The following is a 20,431-nucleotide window of genomic DNA, read 5'->3' as shown; positions in this document are numbered from 1 at the left end:
CTACTGTGATTTACTGCTACATTTGTAATAAAAGAAAATGCAAAATTTAAGTTAGCAGTTAGTGAAAATAAAGATGTAATTGTTTTTTTGCCAAGGTTCACAAGCCTCCTGAATTTTACTCAAATACTCTCAGGGAGTAAATCTTGCAATGTGATGGATTGAGAGCGTGATGATGGAAACCCCACAGCGTCTCTGAATTCTGATCCCGCTTGGCTGCTTACTGGCTGCCCAATGGTGAGAATATTCCTCAGGTCTTCTGAGCTTTTATCTTATTCCAAAAGAAGGTTATAAGTATTCCCTTTAAGTCTGCTTGTGAGAATATATGTTTAAATGTAAAAATTCCTAATACAGTTTAAATATTAAATTGTCTCTCAGAAAATATTATCAGGGTGAAGAACCTCTGCTCTAGTGTCTTCCCATCTCACTCAGAGTAAAAGCTAACTTCTTTAATAGGATTTATAAGCCCTTATATGATCTACTCTATTTTTCTACTTTCTATTCTGTTATTCTATCCCTCAGTCACTTTACTCTTGCCACAGTAGGCTCTTTGAACATACTAGGCATGCTCCCACCTTAGAATGTTGGCACTGGCTGTTTTATGTTGTTTCTCTTTTCATTATTGATTTATGGGAGCTCTTTTTATATTATAGATAGAAGTCCTTTGTCTAATATATGTCATAAAAATATTTTCTTCCTGTCTATGGCTTGCCTTTTCATTTTCTTAGCAGCCTCTTTTAAAAATCAAGCATACTCAGAGGTAGGAAAACTTCAAAATTGGAAAAGAGGATGGTTTTGTTGGTACATACAACATATATAGGGAAATTGTGAGAGAGGAGATTGAAAGGGTAGAACACGACTATGCTTCTTGAAATGCACTATACCACTTTTAATGTCCTATTCCAAGTGTTGGGATCAAAAAACCAATCTACACGTTAGATAAATATGACCCCTACTATTAATGTTAGTTTTCCCAGGCCCCAACCCCCCTTGGAAGCAGAAACAGTAAGAGTTTCAAAGGGTTCAAATATAGGCTCTACCATGTATTAACTGTGTAACTTTAGAACAGTCATTTAACCTATTTGGACCAATACTTTTTTTGTAATCTAAAATGGAAGTGGAGGTGAGTGATAATACCTATACTATTGGGTTGTTGGGAGTATAAATGAGATTGTATATATGAAAGCACATAGCAAATATTTGACATATAGTATATTCTCAATCTAATTTCCATTCCTTTTCTTCCATTAAGCCACAGGCATGCTTTACTCAGTAACAAAACTTCTATACAGACATGTTACTTGTCAGTCTCTTACCAGTTTGTGCCCTCTCCTTTTGCAGTCTCTCAGCCCAAGTTTTGGAATGACTCTGAAAACAGACAGGCTAAGTCAATTTGACAGGCTATGTTTTTGTTTATTTGTACTCATAGCTCATTAAGATAATGCACAAATATTTTATTCAGGAGGTCAAGGGTTTGCAGAGGCAGGTAGGCCCTCTTGATCCTGGCTGGTCATGTGATAAAGTAAGACCTTATTTAGAAGACTAGATGTGGCAATGAAGGTGGTTTCCTGCAAACACATTGCTACTATTGGAGAAAAAATATTCAAAGCACATGTTTTACTTTGGGTGGGCCAAGTGTGTCAGTTTTGTGTGCAAAGTCAACCTGTTATGATTCTAACCTAGAAAATATGCCTGGAAAGATAATTGCTTTTAAAGTCATAGTACATGGGATTTGTGTATTTCTCGTTTATAATGTTTAATAGTTAACCTTCCCAGAACACTTTCTATGTGCCTGGCTCTCTTCTAGGCTTTTTTTCCATATATAATTACAATCTTTTTCCAACTTTTATTTTAACTTCAAGGGTACATGTGCAGGTTTGTTATATGGTAAACTCATATCATGGGTGTTTGTTGTATAGATTATTTTGTCACCTATGCATTAAGCCTAGGACTGCTTAGCTATTTTTCCTGATCCTCTCCCTCCTTCCACCTTTCACTCTCTGGCAGGCCACAGTGTCTGTTGTTCCCCTCTATGTGTCTATGTGTTCTCATCATTTAGCTCCCACTTATAAGTGACAGTATATGGTATTTGGTTTCCTGTGCTTGCATTAGTTTGCTAAGGATAATGGCCTCCAGTTTCATTCATGTTCCTACAAGAATATAATCTAATTATTTTTTATGGCTGCATAGTATTCTATGGTGTGTATGTATTTCCTTTGTCCATTTCCTTTGTCCATTTCCTTTGTCCATTCTACAACTGATGAGCATTTAGGTTGAGTCCATGCCTTTGCTATTGTGAATAGTGATAGAATGAACATATGCAGCATGTGTCTTTATGATAGAATGATTTATATTCCTTTGGGTGCATACCCAGCAATAAGATTGTGATAATGGTAGTTCTTTCTTTAGGTCTTTGATGTATTGCCAAACTGTTTTGCACAATGGTTGAACTAATTTACGCTCCTGCCAGCAGTGCATAAGTGTTCTCTTTTCTCTGCAACTTTGCCAGCACCTATTAGTTTTTGACTTTTAAATAACAGCCATTTTGACTGGTGTGAGAAAATATCACACTGTTGTTTTGATTTAAATTTCTGTAATGATCAGTGATGTTGAACTTCTTTTCATATGCTTTTTGGCCACACATATGTCTTCTTTTGAAAAGTGTCTGTTCATGTCCTTTGCCCACTTTTTTATAGGGTTGTATGTTTTATTTATTTTATTGTAGATTTGTTTAAGTTCCTAATAGATGCTGGATATTAGACCTTTGTCAGATGCATAGTTTGCAAACAATTTCTCCTATTCTATAGGTTGTTTATTTTTAATAGTTACTGTTGCTGTGCAGAAGCTCTTTAATTAGATCCCACTTGCCAATGTTCGCTTTTGTTGCAACTGCTTTTGCCATCTTCATCATGAAATCTTTGCCAGGTCCTATTTCCAGAATGGTATTGCTTAGGTTGTCTTTCAGGGTTTTCAGTTTGGGGTTTTATATTTAAGTCTTTAATCCATCATGAGTTGATTTTTGTATATGGTGTAAGGGAGGTTTGCCGTTTCAATCTTCTGCATACGGCTAGCCTGTTATCCCAGCACAATTTATTGTATAGGGAGTTCTTTTCCCATTTCTTGTTTTTGTCAGCTTTGTCAAAGATCAGATGGCTGTAGGTGTGTGGCTTTATTTGTGTGCTCTCTCTTCTGTTTCATTTGTTTCTGTGTCTGTTTTTGTACTAGTATCATGCTGTTTTAATTACTGTAACCCTGTAGTATCATTTGAAGTCCTATAATGTTATACATCCAGCTTTGTTCTTTTTGTTTAAGATTGCCCTGCTATTCAGGCTCTTTTTTGGTTCCATGTGAATTTTAAAATAGTTTTTTCCTAGTTCTATGAAGCACGTTGTTGGTACTTTGATCGGATTAGCATTGAATCTATACATTGCTTTGGACAGTATGGACATTTTAATGATAGTATAATTACAATCTTAACCTGATAAAGCAAATACTCACACTTCATCATTTTACAAATGAGGAGACTAGGGCTCAAAGAGATTAAGTAAATTGTCTATGCTTATAACAATTGTAGGTGGTTAAGACCATATGTGAATCAGGTAATTTTACTTTAGAACCCAAATGCTCAACTAGTATGCCAGAGCAATAAGAAATATTTCAACTGGATATTACCTAGATATCTACCATTTATTACTGTTTTAGATGTGGCTTTAGCACAGGTTTGTCACATCCAACTTTTCTTGGTTTCAGATCCAACTTTCTAGGCCAATCATAATCTCTGTACCTGTTTCCTTACCTAAAATTTGGAAAATGTGTAACCACCTTACAGGATTGTTTTAATAATCAAATCAAATAATTTAATTTGTATCAGGTAATATGGTATATACCAGACAATATGATTAGTGCCAGATAAAATATTTTATTGCATTTAATATTTTAAAATAACAATGATAATAATTATAATAGTACTTGGTATTTACCATTGGATTACTATTAATTTTGGATCAAAGCTGTCTTGTAACTGACCATATGTTCTCCTTGTAAATGGTTCTGTTTCCAGCAGCAAAACTTGATGTACTCCTTTCAGGCTATGTCCTAATGTGCTTAAGGAACAACAGTGATGCCAGAGTAGATGGAGTACAGTGAGCAAGGTAGAGTGTGGTAGGAAGGTGAGAGAGAGAGAGAAACAACTAAGAATTCTGTAGAGAATGGATTATAGGGAAACAGAGTGGCAACAGGGACAATAGTCAGGCAGCTATTACAGTAATTACTTCCCTTTCTTCTTTTCCTTATGTAACCATGGCATGATTTTTATTCCACTTAGAAGTTTTCTATGTCAAATTCAAAAGAATTAACAAAGTTATCAAATTATCCAGTAAAGCCAGTGACTGAGATTCATGAGGCTTTTCCCAGATGGTGTGGAAGATATTTTATTCAAGTGAATATTAGAACCAGTTAATTTTTTTCTAGAATCATATATGCGTTACCATTGTCATTAATTATTTTTCTAGGATACCATCACCTGAACCAGGCAAATGGTTGCTAGATTATACTCCTCTGCAGCCTCCACAGCATAAATTTGAAGGGTGTCCAAGGTTACAGAAAGGGCTATTTATAAATTATTGGTCTGGGCCTTAATCAATAAAGAAGCTTACCATAGAATGTTACTTTTTTAAGTGAATGATCCACTGCTATACTTAATGTAATTGCCTTTTATTTAATCCTTTACCCATTACCTACTGTGGGAACTGTGAGCAAGATATTTAGCTTCTCTCTTATTCAGTACTTTGAAATGTAAATTGTCTATTTCCTAGTCATTTGTTTGTTTGCTTTCTAAAAGGATTAAATAAATAAGTCTATGTAAAGTGCATAGAACAGTGTCTAGTACTTAATAAGCACTCAATAAGTCTTTCTTCTTCATTCAGTATCCCGGTGTTTAGCTTTTGTTAAACATTTTATTCATGGAAACTGTATTATTTCACTTTTACACTAGTATAAAGAACTGCCCGGGACTGGGTAAAAATATAAATAAAAGAGGTTTAATTGACTCACAGTTCCTCATGGCTGGGGAGGCCTCAGGAAACTTAAAATCACAATGGAAGAGGAAGCAGTCAAATCTTACATAGCAACAGGAGAGAGAGAGCATATGTGAGTGCAGGAAAAACTACCATTTATAAGACCATCAGATTTCATGAGAATTTACTCACTATCATGAGAGCAGCATGGGGGAAACTGTCCCCATAATCCAAACACTTACCTCCCTCAATACATGGGGATTCCAGTCCCTCCCTTTACACATGGGGATTATAATCTGAGATGAGATTTGGGTGGGGACAGAGAGTCAAACAATACTCTTCTGCCCCTGCCCACCCACAAATCTTATGTCTGTTCACATTTTAAAACCAATTATGTCTTCCCAACAGTCTTCCAAAGTCTAAACTTATTCCAACACCAACCCAAAAGTCCAAGTTCAAAGTCTCATCTGAGACAAGGCAAGGCCCTTCCCCCTAGAAGCCTGAAAAACTAAAAGCAAGTTAATTATTTTCAAGATACAGTGGGGGTACAGGCAATGGATAAAAGCTCCCATTCCAAATAGGAGAAATTAGCCAAAAAAAGGGGTTACAGGTCTTATGCAAGTCCCAAATCCAGTGGGGCAGTCATTAAATGTTAAAGCTCCAAAATAATCTCCTTTGATTCCATGTCTCACATTCAAGTCACACTGATGCAAAGGGTGGGCTCCCATGGCCTTGGGCAGCTCTTCCCCTGTGGCTTTGCGGGATACAACCCCCTATCCCCTCACCGTGGCTGCTTTCACAGCTGGTGTTGAGTGTCTGTGGCTTTTCCAGGCACACAGTGCAAGCTATTGGTGGATTTATCATTCTGGGGTCTAGAGGATGGTGACTTTCTTCTAACAGCTCCTCTAAACTATGCCCCAGTGGGGACTCTGAGTGGGGTCTCCAAACCAACATTTCCCCTTTGCACTGCCCTAGCAGAGGTTCTCCATGAGGCCTTCAGTCCTGCAGCAGACTTTGGGGTGAATATCTAGGCATTTCCATATATCCTCTGAAATCTAGACCAAGGTTCTCAAACCTCAGTTCCTGTCTTCTGTGTACCCACAGCCCCAACACCATGTGGATGCTGCCAAGGCTTGGGGCTTGCACCCTTTGAAGCAACAGCCCAAGCTGTACCTTGGCTCCTTTTAGTTACAGCTGGAAGTGTAGCAGCTGGGACACAGGGCAACAAGACCTGAGAATGCACAGAGCACGGGGGCCCTGGGCCTAGCCCACAAAACCATTTTCCCTCCTAGGCCTCTGGGTCTGTGATGGGAGGGGCTGCTGTGAAGGTCTGTGACATGCCCTGGAGACATTTTCCCCCTGTGATTAACATTTGGCTCCTCATTACTTATACACATTTCTTCAGCCAGCTTGAATTTCTCTCCAGAAAATTGGTTTTTATTTTCTATCTTATCACCAGGCAGAAAATTTTCCAAACTGTTCCAACCTCTTCCTGATACACATTTCCAAAGTCATTTCCACATTCTCTGGCATCTTTATAGCAGTACCCTACCCTCGGTACCAATTTACTCTATTAGTTCCTTTTCACACTGCTATAAGGAACTGCCTGAGATGGGGTAATTTATAAATAAAAGAGGGTTAATTGACTGACAGTTCCTCATGGCTGAGGAGGCCTCAGGAAATTTGCAATCATGGTGGAAGGGGAAGTAGGCACATCTTACATGGCAGCAGGCAAGACAGAGCATGTGTGAGTGCAGGAAAACTAATGAGAATTCACTCACTATCACAAGAACAGCATGGGGGAAACTGCCCCTATGATCCAATCACTTCCTTCCCTTGACACATGGGGATTACAGTTCTTCCTTAGACACATGGGGATTACAATCTGAGATAAGATTTGTATGGGGACATAGAGCAAAACCATATCAAATAACGATTCTGTTTACTTTTTAAAACTATTAATTGGTTACTTTTGTGTAATGTATATTTTGCTATGCATTGTGGGTAAAAAAAATGGCACATTCACTTTTTAAAGAAAAGACTCATAATGAGGAATGTAGACATGTAAACAAAACTCCAAAGGTAGTGAATGCTAGAAATTCATAGGCAAATTATAGAGTGTTAGTAATAAACCTAAACTATGAATCCCTTCCTAGGGTTTGTATATTCTAGGTAAGTGAATCCTATCAGATTGTGATTCCCATAATTCCTCAACTTTTCAAAGAATATACGTCTTTTGTTAAGTTTGGTGAGTTGCTTAGTGGCAAAGGAGCAGGTTCACTTCTTTATGGCAACAAATTTTGCAAGATTCAGTGCCATTGTTATCTTCATTGAAATAGTACATAGACTTGTGTACATTTTAAAGGAGTATTTCAGCTTCTTCCATGACTTACAGATGGGTAACATCAGTACAATGACTAGTTGGTAATTCCTCCCAAGGGGCTAAATAAAGCTCATCATTCACTTAAAAAACAGCTCGACATGTATGTCTTAATTCCATCTTCGAATGTTTTTGTTCTTCCAAAAGGGTCAATATGCACTTGGCAGTCTTTTCTGCTAGAGGAACATGAATCATAAAGAATCTTTCTCACCAAACACTTAAAAGATAATAAAATGGTAAATTGACATGTGTAAATGTCATTAGGTATCTTTTGGACAAAAAGTACAAAACATTCAGGATGAATACTAATGAGGCTAAATAAAAAAATAATATGTAAGTGTATGATGCAGAAACTGGGAGATGAGTACCTTTTTCCCTAAAGAAAATGTCTAGTCTTTATCTGATCACTAAACTAACTAAGCAGAGACTTCAGTGGACATATACAATAAAGAATACAGGCTTTATAGAATTATTCCAAGAAGTCACTAAACAAACAGCAACAATAACAAAAAGAATAAGAAACAGCAATAACAACTAATTTGACGGCTGTGTTATAATTTTTCTAGTTGCTGCATTATATTGCCACATCATATTTTAAATATCCAGTTTTCAAGAAAGGAAACCTGATGAGTCAGAAAAGAAAACCAGGAAATGATATAGCCCATACACAGAAAAATAACCAATAGTCAATAGAAACTGTCCCTTCGGAAGCTCAGATTTTGAACTTACTAAACAAGAACATTAAATCAGATATTACAATGTGTTTAAGGAAGTAAAGGAAGTCATTTTCATTGAATTAAAGAAAAGTATGAGGATAACATCACACCTACTAATGATCAATAAACAGACAAAAGCTTTAAAAAAGAACCAAAGAGAAATTCTAGAGTTGCAAAGTACAATTACTGAAATAAACAAATTAATTTAAAAAATCCCACTAGGTAGGCTCAAGAGCAGATTTGTACTGGTAAAAAAAGAATCAGCAGACCTAAAAATAAGTTGATTGAGTTTATCTTTTTTTTTTTTTTTTGGAGGAACAACAAAAGAAAAGAATGAATAGAAATGAGCAAAGCCTAAAATACCTGTGAGATACCATGAAGTGTACTAACATATCCATAATGGGAATTCCATAGAAGGAATGGGATATTTTATAATAATAGAAGGATTATCTCAGCAGGAACATATATACATCATATCATATAGTAATAGATTCCCCAAATACAAACAGAAACTAAATTGAAAAGAGAAACATAAATCAACAATAATATTTGGAGACTTCAATACATTATCTCAATAATTGGTAGAAAAACTAAAGAGAAAGTTAGCACAGTGTTGTATTTTGAATAACCACTCCATACAACAACACAGGAATATATAGATTTTTTTCTCAAGCAAATATGGAATGTTTTCCAGGATAGACCAAACACTGTGTCATAAAATAAGTATCAATAAATTTAAATGCTCAAAATCATACAAAGTAACTCTATAGCCACAATGGAGTATGATAAAAACTCAAAAAGCAAAACACAATTTAGAAAACCCACAGCTATTTGGAAATTGAGCAACATATTTCTTTTTTATTATTTTATTTCAAATTGAAAGAAAATTGTATGTATTTATCACATACAACATGGTATTTTGAAGCATATATACAGTGTGGAATTACTAAATTTAGTTAATTAACATATGCATTACCTCACATAGTTATCATTTTTCTGGTGAGAATAGTTATCTACTCTCTCAGCACTTTAGTTTTTTTTTTAGCATTTATTTTAGTTTTAGGGGTAAATGGGCAGTCTTGTTATATAGATGAATTAAATATCCCAGGGTCCTTGCTATAGAGTATTTCATCACCCAGGTAATAAGCATGCTACCTGAGAGGTAGTTTTTCAATCCTCAGCCTCCTCCCAACCTCCACTCAGAAGTAGGCGCCAGTGTCTAGTTCCCTTCTTGGTGTCCATGTGTACTCAATGTTTAGCTCCCACTTGTGAGAACATGTGATATTTGGTTTTCTGTTCCTGTGTTAGTTTACTTAGGATAATGTCCTCCAGCTTCATCCATGTTGCTGCAAAAGATATGATCTCATTATTTTTTATTTCTGCATAAAATTCCATGGTGTATATTTATCATATTTTCTTTCTCCAGTTTACCATTGATGGACATTTAGGTTGATTCCATATATTTGCTATTCTGAATAGTGCTGTGTGAACACACAAGTTCATGTGTCTCTATGTTAGAAAGATTTTTTGTCCTTTTGGTATGTACCCAATAATGACATTGCTGAGTTGAATGGTAGCTCTGTTTTAAGTTTGTGGATTTTGTTTATATATCACCAAACTGCTTTCCACAATGACTGAGTTAATTTATATTTGGGCCAACAATGTATATGCATTCTTTTTTCTCTACAACCTCACTAGCATCTTTTATTTTTCCACTTTGTATTAATAGCCATTATGACTGGAGTGAGATGATATCTCATTGTGATTCTGATTTGTATTTCTTGAATGGTTAGTAATGCTGAATATTTCTTCATTTGTTTGTTTGCCACATATATGTCTTCTTTGAGAAGCATCTGTTCATGGCCTTTGTTCGTTTTTAATGGGGCTGTTTGTTTTTTGCTTAATTTGCTTAAGTTCCTTACAGATTCTGAACATTAGACATTTGTCAGATGCATAGTTTGCAAGTAGTTTCTCTCATTCTGTGTGTTGTCTATTCATTCTGTTGATAGTTTCTTTTGCTTTGCAAAAGCTCTTTTGTTTAATTAGATTCCATTTGTCAATTTTTGGTTTTGTTGCAATTGCTTTTGATGTCTTCATCATAAAATCTTTGACAGGGCCTGTATCTAGATTGATATTTTTTAGGTTTTCTTCAATGGTTTTCATAATCTCTTTATGTTAAAAACCCTTAACAAACTAGGCATTGAAATAACATACCTCAGAATCATAAGAACAATCTATGACAAACCCACAGCCAACATTATACTGAACGGGCAAAAGCTTGAAGCATTTCCCTTGAGTACTGGAACAAGACACTCACCAATTGACACTCATCCAGTACTCACCCTTGAGTACTGGATGCCCACTCTCACCAATTCTATTCAACATAGTACTGGAAGTCCTAGCTAAAGTAATCAGGCAAGAGAAAGAAATTAAAGGCATTGAAATACGAAGAGAGGAAGTCAAACTACTCCTGTTTGCAGAATATATAATGCTAAGAAACCCCATAGTCTCTGCCAAAAAGCTCTTAGATCTTATAAACAACATCAGTAAAAGTTCAAGATACAAAATCAAGGTACAAAATCAGTAACATTTCTAGATGCTAACAACATCAGGATTCAGTGCTAAATCAAGAACACATTCCAATTCACAATAGCCACTCACACAAAAATATAATACTTGGGAATCCAGCTAACCAGGGAGGTGAATGATCTCTACAATTATAACTACAAAACATTACTTAGTCAAATGGTATTTCTATTTCTATATCCTTGATGAATCGCCACACTGTCTTCCAAAATAGTTGAACTAATTTACAGTACCACCAACAGTGTAAAGGTGTTCCTATTTCTCCACATCCTCTCCAGCATCTGTTGTTTCCTGACTTTTTAATGATCGCCATTCTAACTGGTGTTAGATGGTATTTCATTGTGGTTTTGATTTGCATTTCTCTAATGACCATGAAAATTTTTCATAAGTTTGTTGACTGAATAAATGCCTTCTTTTGAGAAGTGTCTGTTCATACCCTTCACTCACTTTTTGATGGGGTTGTTTGTTTTTTTCTTGTAAATTTGTTTAAGTCCTTTGTAGATTCTGGACATTAGCCCTTTGTCAGATAGATAGGCTGCAAAAATTTTCTCCCATTCTGTAGGTTGCCTGTTCACTGTGAAGATAGTTTCTTCTGTTGTGCAGAAGCTCTTTAGTTTAATTAGATCCTATTTGTCAATTTTGGCTTTTGTCCATTTTTAAACATGGTTACTTATTTTCTTTCTATCGAGTGGTCTGAGTTCCTTATATATTTTAGATTTTAACCCCTTATCAGATGTATAGTATGCAAATATTTTCTCCCATTCTGAAGGGTGTCTCTTCATTCTGTTGTTTCAAACTAAAAAGCTATGCAGAAGCTTTTCAGATCGATGTAATTCCATTTATCGATTTTTCCTTTTGTTGCTCATGCTTTTAGGGTCATTTCAAAAAAATAATTACCTAGACTGATGTCGTAGAGCTTTTTCCTATATTTTTTTGCTAATAGTTTTGTAGTTTGAGGTCTTAAACTTAAGTCTTTAATTTATTTTAAGTTGATTTTATAGGGTGTGAGAAGGGGGTTTATTTTCATTCTTCTGCATGTGGATATCAAGTTTTCCAAACACCATTTACTGAAAAGACTGTTTCCTTCTTGTATATTCTTGGAAACTTTGTCCAAAATCAACCAACTGTAAATGCATGGATTTATTTGTGGGAACTCTATTCTCTTCCACTGGTCTAGGTATTTGTTTTTATGCAAGTGCCATTCTGGTTTTGGTAATTGTAGCATTATAACATAATTGAGGTTAGATGGTATCTTGCATCCAGCTTTGTTGTTGTTAAAGATTGCTTTGGCTATTTAGGGTCTTTTTTGATTACATAAGAATTAAAACTTTTTTTTTCTATTTCTGTGAGGAATGTTATTGGTGTTTTGATAGTGATTGCTTTGAATATGCAGATCACTTTGGTTGTTGTGGATATTTTAACAATACTTATTCTTTCAGTCCATGAACACAAGATGTCTTTACATTTATTTTGTCTTCTGCAATTTTTTAATCAATGTTTTATAGTTTTCAGTCTAGAGATCTTTCACCTCTTTGGTTAAATTAACTCCTAAAATTTTTATATTTTTGTAACTATTGTAAATGAGATTGTTTTTAATTTTTCTCAGATAGTTTACTGTTAGTGTGATAAAAATGCTACTGATTTTTATATGTTGATTCTGTGTTTTGTTTTTATTTTTTAAAATTTTTTGGTTCTGTGGGTAAATAATAGTGTATATATGGGGAATATGAGATGCCTTATGTAGGCATGCAAAGCATAATAATCCCATCATGGAGAGTGAGGTATCCATCCTCTCAAGCATTTATCCTTTGTGTTACAAACAATCCAGTTATATCCTTTTAGTTATTTTAAAATATACAATCAAATTATTATTGATTGTGGTCACCTTGTGTTTTCAAATAGTAGGACCCTTCCCAAACTCTGGTAACCATCCTTCTACTCGCTAGGTCAATGAGTTGAATTGTTTTAATTTTTAAATCCCACAAATAAATGAAAACATATGACGTTTGTCTTTCTGTGCCTGGCTTATTTCACTTAACATAATGATCTCCAATTCTATCCATGTTGCTGCAAATGATAAGATCTCATTACTGTTTATGACTAAAGTGTACTCCATTGTTTACATGAAGCACATTTTTCTTTATCCATTCATCTGTTGATGGAAACTTAGGTTCCTTCTAAATCTTGGCTATTGTAAGCAGTGCTGCAGCAAACATGGGAGTTCAGGTATCTATTCAATAAATTGCTTTACCCTCTTTTGGGTATATACCTAGCAGTGAAATTGCTGGATTGCATGGTACCTCTATTTTTAGTTTTATAAGCAACCTCCAAATTGTTCTTCATGGTAGTTATATTTATTTACATTCCCACCAACAGTGTTTGGGGTTCCCTTTCTCCACATCCTAGCCACCATTTGTTACTGCCTGCCATTTAGATATAAACCTTTTTAACTGGGACGAGATGATGTCTCATTGTAGTTTTTCTTTGCATTTCTCTGATGATCAGTGATGGCGACCACCTTTATATATCCCTGTTTGCCATTTGTACGTCTTCTTTTGAGAACTGTCTGTTCAAATCATTTGCCAATTTTTTTGTCGTATAATTATATTTTTTTCCTTCAAAGTTGTTTGAGTCCTTATATATTCCAGTTGTTAACTCGTTGTATAATGGGTAGTTTGCAAATACTATCTCCCATTCTGTGGGTTGTCTCTTTACTTTGTTGATTGTTTCCTTTGCTGTGCAGAAGCTTTTTAACTTGAGGTTATTCCATTTGTTCATTTTTGCTTTTGTTGCCTGTGCTTGTGCGGTATTGTTCAAGAAATTTTTACCGAGACCAATGTCCTGCAGATTTTCCCCAATGTTGTCTCATAGTAGTTTCCAAGTTTGAGGTCTTAGATTTAAGTTTGCATAAACAAACAAACAAGTAAAAAGAAAACTAATAAAAATTCTACTACTTCATTCCCCCACTTTTTAACTTTTTGTTGTTTGTATTTATACCTTATTGTCCTGACTATGTCTTGAAAAGTTGTTGAAGTCATTATTTTCCATTGGTTCATCGTCTATTCTTAGTTAATATAAAAGTAGTTTACACACCTCAGCTACAGCGTTATAATGCTCTGTGTTTTCCTGGGCACTTACTATTACCAGTGAGTTTTGTACTTTCAGGTGAATATTTGTTGCTCATTAATGTCCTTTACTTTCTGATAGAAGTACTCCTTTTAGCATTTTTTTTTAACTTTCTGATCTTTCTGATTGAAGTACTCCTTTTAGCATTTTTTTTTTTTTTTTTTTTTTTTTTTTTTTTTTTTTTGTAGCTCATGCCTGGCATTCACGTAATTCCTCAGCTTTTGTTTGTCTGGGAAAGTCTTTATTTCTCCTTCATTTGAAGAATATTTTCAAGAATAATTTGAAAAATATTTTCACCGGATATACTATTCTAGGGTAAAAGTTGTTTTTTTTTTTTCTTTCTCCCCCTAAATTATGTCATGCCACTGTCTGCTGGCCTGTAAAGTTACCACTGAATGACTGCTGCCAGACATATAAAAGCTCCATTGTATGTTATTTGTTTATTTTCTCTTGCTGCTTTTAGGATCCTTTCTTTATCCTTTTTCTTTTGGAGCTTGATTATTCAATGCCTTAAGGAAGTCTTCTTTGGGTTAAATCTGCTTGGTATTGTATAATCTTCTTGTACTTGGGTATTGGTCTCTTTTTCTGAGTTTTGGAAGTTCTCTGTTATTATCCCTTTGAAAACATTTTCTGCCCCTATCTCCTTCTCTACTTTCACCTTAACACCAAAAACTCAGAATTTCCCTTTTAAGGCTATTTTCTGGATGCTGTAGGTGTGCTTCACTGTTTTTTTTTTCTTTTCTCTTTTGTATCCTCTGACTGCATATTTTTAAATAGCCTGTCTTCAAGCTCACTATTTATTTCTTCTGCTTGGCCAATTCTGCTATTAAAAGACTATGATGTATTCTTCAGTATGCCAGTTGCATTTTTTGAGCTTCAGAATTTCTGCTTGATTCTTTTTAATTTTCTAATTTTCTTCATTAAATTTATCTGATAGAATTCTGAATTCCTTCTTTGTGTTATCTTGAATTTCTTTCAGTATCCTCAAAAAGTCTATTTTGAATTCACTTCTGAAAAGTCATATATCTCCGTGTTTTTTAGGACTGGTTCCTGGTGCCTCATTTAGTTCATTTGTTTAGCTCAAGTTTTGCTGAATTGTCTTTACACTTGTAGATGTTTGTCTGGGTCTCTACATTGAAGAGTGTGGTATTTATTTTAGTCTCCTCAGTCTGGGCTGGTTTATGTCTCTTCTTCTTTGGAAGATATTCCAGATATTCAAAAGGACTTGCATGTTGTAATCTGAGCTGCATCTGATTTAGGAAGTACTCCAAGCCCAGTAATGCTGTGGTTCTTGCAGACTTATAGAGATATACCTTGATGGTCTTGGACAAAATCCAGGTGAATTCTCTGTATTACCAGGCAGAGACTCTTGTTTTCTTCTCTTACTTTCTCTGAAACACATGGGGTCTGTCTCTCTTTCTCTCTCTCTCTCTCTGTTCTGAGCCACCTGAAGCTGGGGTTGGAGTGACACAAGAACCTCTGTGGCCACCACCACTATGATTGCACTGGATCATACCTGAAGCCAGCAGAGCACTGAATCTCACCCAAGGCCTGCTGTAACTACTCCCTGGCTACTGCCTATGTTTGCTCAAGGCTCTGGGGCTCTATGTCAGCAGGTGGCAAAGCCATCTAGGCCTATGTTCTTCCCTTCAGAGCAGCGAGCCACCTCAGGACCCAGGCAATCCCAAGGCGATGTCCCGGAGCCATGGACTAGAGTCAAAAACCTTAGAATTCTACATTGTTTTCTTGTACTGCAGCTGAGCTGGCACTTCAACCATAAAATGCAGTCCTTCTCACTCTTCCCATCCCTTTTAAAAGGCAGAGGAACCTCACCTGGTGGCCACCATTTCCACAGGCCCATGGGGAGTATGGCTATACTACAGCCAATGTTCCATTAAGGCCCAAGGACTCTAGTTAGTTTGAGATTAGTGATGCCCAGTCTGGGTCTTACACTTCAGGGCAGTCGGCTCCCATCTGACCCAAGGCAGGTCCAAAAATGCTGTCCAAGAGCCAAATCCTGGAATTGGGGACCCCAAGAGCCCACTTGGTGCTGTACCCAACTCTGGCCGAGCTGGCACCTATATGCAAGACAAAGTCCCCTTTACTTTTCTCTCTGCTTGTCTCATGCAAAATAAGTCTTGCCTCATAGCTGTCACAGCTGGAAATGTGCTGAGTCTCACCTGAAGCCAGCAAGTCTCAGAGTCTCGTCCAAATCCCTTGATATAGCACCTGGGTATTACTGCTGATTTTTCAGGGCCCAATGTCTCTTCAGTTAGTGGGTGATGAATGCTGCCAGGACTGGGTCCTTCCCTTCAAGGAAGTAGGTTCCCTTCTGGCACAGGGTGTGTCTAGAAGTATCATCTTGGAGCTAAGCCCTGGAAAAGGGGTTTCTTGATTCTGATAAATGCCCTATCCTGCTGTGGCTGAGCTGCTATCCAAGATGCAAGATAAAGGCCTCCCCACCTTTCTTCTCCTCTCCTCAAACAAAAGGAGGGAGTCTCTGTTGGAGCCACAAGTTGTGCTGTCTGGAGTTAGAGGAGGGGTGATGCCAACACTCCCTTAGCCACCCCAGCTTGCGTCTTTTTATATTGTGCCATCCCACCCTATACCCCAGTCTACTGGCTCTGGTCCCGGTTCAGCAATAGCACTTGCCTAAAGGTTGCAGTATTTGTGGCCTAGACTGCCTTTCAAGTTTATTTAGAGCCCCAGAGAACTTTGGCCCATGGTACTAGGCTTGTGGGACCTCAAGTTCGGACCTCTGAGATTGGTGATTCTCCTCTGGCTAGGGCTAGTTTAAATGCTCCATGTGTGGGAAGGCATTATCTGAGTTTGTTTCAATCTTGCATTCTGCTATAACAAGTGCAGCACTGAGTTCAATGCCTCACAGTTCCTACTCTCTCCCTCTCCCAGTGCACAGAAATTGTCTCAGCATCATGCTGCCACTGCCAGGGGGATGGGGAAGGGGTGGCATCAGAGATCAAAGACTCTTTTTGTCCACCTCTTGAGTGCCTCTTTCAGTGATACAAAGTTGAAACCAAGTATTGTGAGTGCTCACCTGATTTTTGGTTCTTATGAAGTTGTTTTTTTTTTTTTTTTCTGTGTAGATAGTTGTTAAATTGGTGTCCTCATGGGAGGATGATCAGTGGAGCCTTCTATTCTGCCATCTTTCTCTGCCTCTTCCTCACATGTTCTTTTTTACAGAAGCAGTCAATGAGAAAAAGAAGTGTATGTTGCTTTTGTATCCTGCAACTTTACTGAATTTGTTTATTAGTTCTAAAATTATTTCATGGAGTCTTAGGGGGTTTCTAAATATATGATTATGTCTCTAAACAGGGACAATTTAGCTTCTTTCCAATTTGAATGACTTTTATTTCTTTCTCTTATCTAATTGCTCTGGTTAGGACTTCCACTGCAATGTTGAATAGAAGTGGCGAAAGTGGGCATTTTTGTCTTGTTCTGAATCTTAGAAATAAAGCTTTTCCTTGTTGTGATGTTAGCTATGTGTTTGTCATATATGGTCTTTATTGTGTTGAGGTACATTCTTTCTATATCTAACTTGTTGAGTGTTTTTAATCGTAAAAATATTGAATTTTGTCAAACGCTTTTTTCCTCATCTATTGAAATTATATTGTGGTTTTTGTGCTTCATATAGTTAATCTGATGTATTGCATTTATTGAATTTGAGCAATGCATTTCTAAATAGTTCCTTGGTCAAGTAATAAGTTATAAGGGAAATTCAAATTTTGAGCTGCATAAAAATAAAAACATAACATATCAAAATTTTTGGAGTGCTGCTGAAATGCTTAGATGAAATTTTATATATTTAAATGCCTAAATTAAAAGAGAAGAATGATATCAAATTAATAATCTTATGTATCACCTTAAAAATCTAGAAAAAGAAAGGCTAACAAAACTAATGGCAAAGCTCATGGGAAGAAAGTAATAAAGATTAGGACAGAAAATTGTTACATTAAAATAGAATAATACAGAGAAATAAATAAAATCAAAGTTAGGTTTTTTGAAAAGATAAGCAAAATTGACACACCTTTAAACAGATAAACCATGACAAAAAGAGGAAAGACATAGATGCTGGGAACTACGAATGCAAGAAGGGACATTACCACTGACCCCTGAGGAGTTAAAATGATTATAAGAGAATGCAATGAAAAACTTTATGTCAACACATTTCACAACTAAGATGAAATAGACAAATCCTTAGTAAGTCACAAATTAACAAGACTCACTGAAGATGAAATATGAATTTAGAATAAAAATGTAACAAATGAAAAAATTAGTAGTTAAAAATCTTTTCACAAAGACAGACTTATACCCAGATGTGAATTTTATTAAAGATTTAAACAAACAATAATCCCAATATTTTATTAACTCTTTCAAAAATGTAGGAAGTTGAAACATTCTTCAACTCACTGTATGAGACAATTATCAGCATCACAACAAAACCAGACAAAGATAACTACAGACCAATAGCTCCCATAAATGTAGATGTAAAACAATCCTGAAAAATATTAGCTTACCAAATCCAAAACACGTATGGAAGATTACATACGATGATAAAGTGAGATTTGCCCTAGGAATGCAAGGTTGGTTTAACATCCAAAAATAAATTAATATAATATATCATATTAATATAATGAAGTGCACAAACAATACAACCATTTTAATAGACTAGAAATATGCAGTTAACAGAATGGAACATTCATTTCTGATCAAAATTCTTACAGAATTGGAACAGAAGACAAGTTTCATCAACCTGATAACAATTGTGCCCTTTGTTATTTTGAAATCTACTTAAACTTTTCTGATGCAGTTATTCAATAAGTTGAAATAAAATTAACGTAATGTAAGCTTTAACAAAGAAAGGTTGAAGCAGGTTAAAGTGCTATAGTGGTTCAGAAAAAAATGAAATTTATTTTTGTTTTGAGTCATGTAAAGTTTTGTTTCTTAATAATGAGGAAGCCAGAAAGTTTAGACAGTAATCAACACTTTTCACCTTCTAAAATTAGAGGTTCCTTACAAGGGATTTTAGGTTGGGGAAAATGCCAAAGCATGACAACAAAAGAAATGGTCCCTAATCTCTCACCTTGTCCTCACATTACAGCCTTGTGACTTCAGGACCTATGCATCTCTCAGATGTTGTGTGGAGGAGTCAGTGAGGACATGGCTTTTTCAGTCCACAGCTAGGACAGAATTTCTTGCTTATTCTTTCTTTATTCTGCTTTTATTGTACCTAAAGAGTATAATTAGTCTACTTAATTGATCTTTAACTGATGAGCATTGTTTTCTTGCAACAACATGCACTCTCTTCACGTTGTTGATTTATTGTGTGAGTTCATTAGGTGATTTAAGCCTCAGAAGGTGAAAGACATTACTTGTGAGTTACTAACACTGTGAGAGCCCTTCAAGGAATGTAAACAAATGAGCAAACGATTCCAGACAACTTCTCCTTTTTATCTAATTAGGAAAAAAACTAAGACAATGATGAACATGCTGAAGCATAGAAAAATCGTATTTTTTACTCTTTTAAATCTCATATATAGACAACCTTTCAACTTTGAAAGTAAATTGGATGTAATATTTTCATAGTGCAGTTTATGACTCTATTGAAGTTAGTGTAGTTTATGCCTCTTTCTCCTACATCTGGGAATAAAAGTATCCATGTTACTGGCTGCAGAATATCCAGAATTCCCGCCTTAGTTACTCTTTGGATTAAGGGTTTCAAAATATCCTGTATACATATAAAGAGGTTAACATATTTTGTCTTCATTAGCCATAACACCTTTAGTTATTATAGATTGGTTCAGTACATTAGTTCCACATTCCCAGTGGGGAAATGATGATACAGAATGGAGACCGATAATATGGGTGTGGGGTGAAACCCTGCTTAGTTGAGCCAGATAGGGGTTTCTTGGTAGCCAGAATGGAGTCTTGAGCCTTTAGCATGTAGAAATATTAAGAAAATGTGAAAAGCACTGATTCTGGAGGTCACAAAAGTAATGAGAGAGAGAGTAGAAGAGACATTTTTAAGCATCAAAGTACTTACGCCTGAAACCTGGAGGATACTCATGGTGGGGTGTAGATCTCAGAGCCATTGGGTCTTTCATAGGCCCCCAACCTAGAGGTTCCTCCTCCCTCCTTTGCATTCAAAGACAACCTTAGCCTCATCTCATTTCAAATCTAACTAGACCCCTGTTCTGTACAAGATCCAGATTGAGCAGTGGGGTTGAAGTCAAGGCAGGCTATATTATTTCCTTTCTGGAGCTCATGGTCTAGGAAGGGTGATACCTCACTTCCAGGTTTTCCACTTTACTAAGATCTTAACATTGGGTAGGTCACTTAACCTCTCTGAGCTTCAGTTTTCTCATCTGGAAAAGAATAATAATAGTGCCTACTTCACAGGTCTGTTAAGAGAATTCAGTGGGATAAAGCTGGTCTGGTAAAAGATGAAGTGAGTTATTATGGATAATTACAATGATGAAGCACTTAGCAAAATGCTTGGCACAAAGTAAGTACTCAGCAATTATGATCTGTTATAAGCAATTATTACTGACATACATGATGGTTGTAGCTTTTGTGAGACCTGAGATGACTAC

The 20,431-nt window shown here is 36.0% G+C and overlaps 1 long non-coding RNA gene across 2 annotated transcripts in view; it reads left to right on the top strand.

The window, feature by feature from the left end:
• LOC129052971 (uncharacterized) overlaps window positions 1-20,431 on the top strand; it is a 328,936-nt gene that overhangs the window by 197,445 nt on the left and 111,060 nt on the right. For both annotated transcript variants that reach the window (XR_010139021.1, XR_010139022.1), the window contains one exon: window positions 96-234. This is a non-coding gene — a long non-coding RNA (uncharacterized LOC129052971). The remainder of the gene's footprint in view (window positions 1-95; window positions 235-20,431) is intronic.

Source organism: Pongo abelii, chromosome X, assembly GCF_028885655.2.
Source record: "Pongo abelii isolate AG06213 chromosome X, NHGRI_mPonAbe1-v2.0_pri, whole genome shotgun sequence".
Lineage (NCBI taxonomy): Eukaryota > Metazoa > Chordata > Mammalia > Primates > Hominidae > Pongo > Pongo abelii.
Note: the sequence above shows the minus strand (reverse complement) of the source record. Positions and strands in the feature narration are given on the sequence as shown.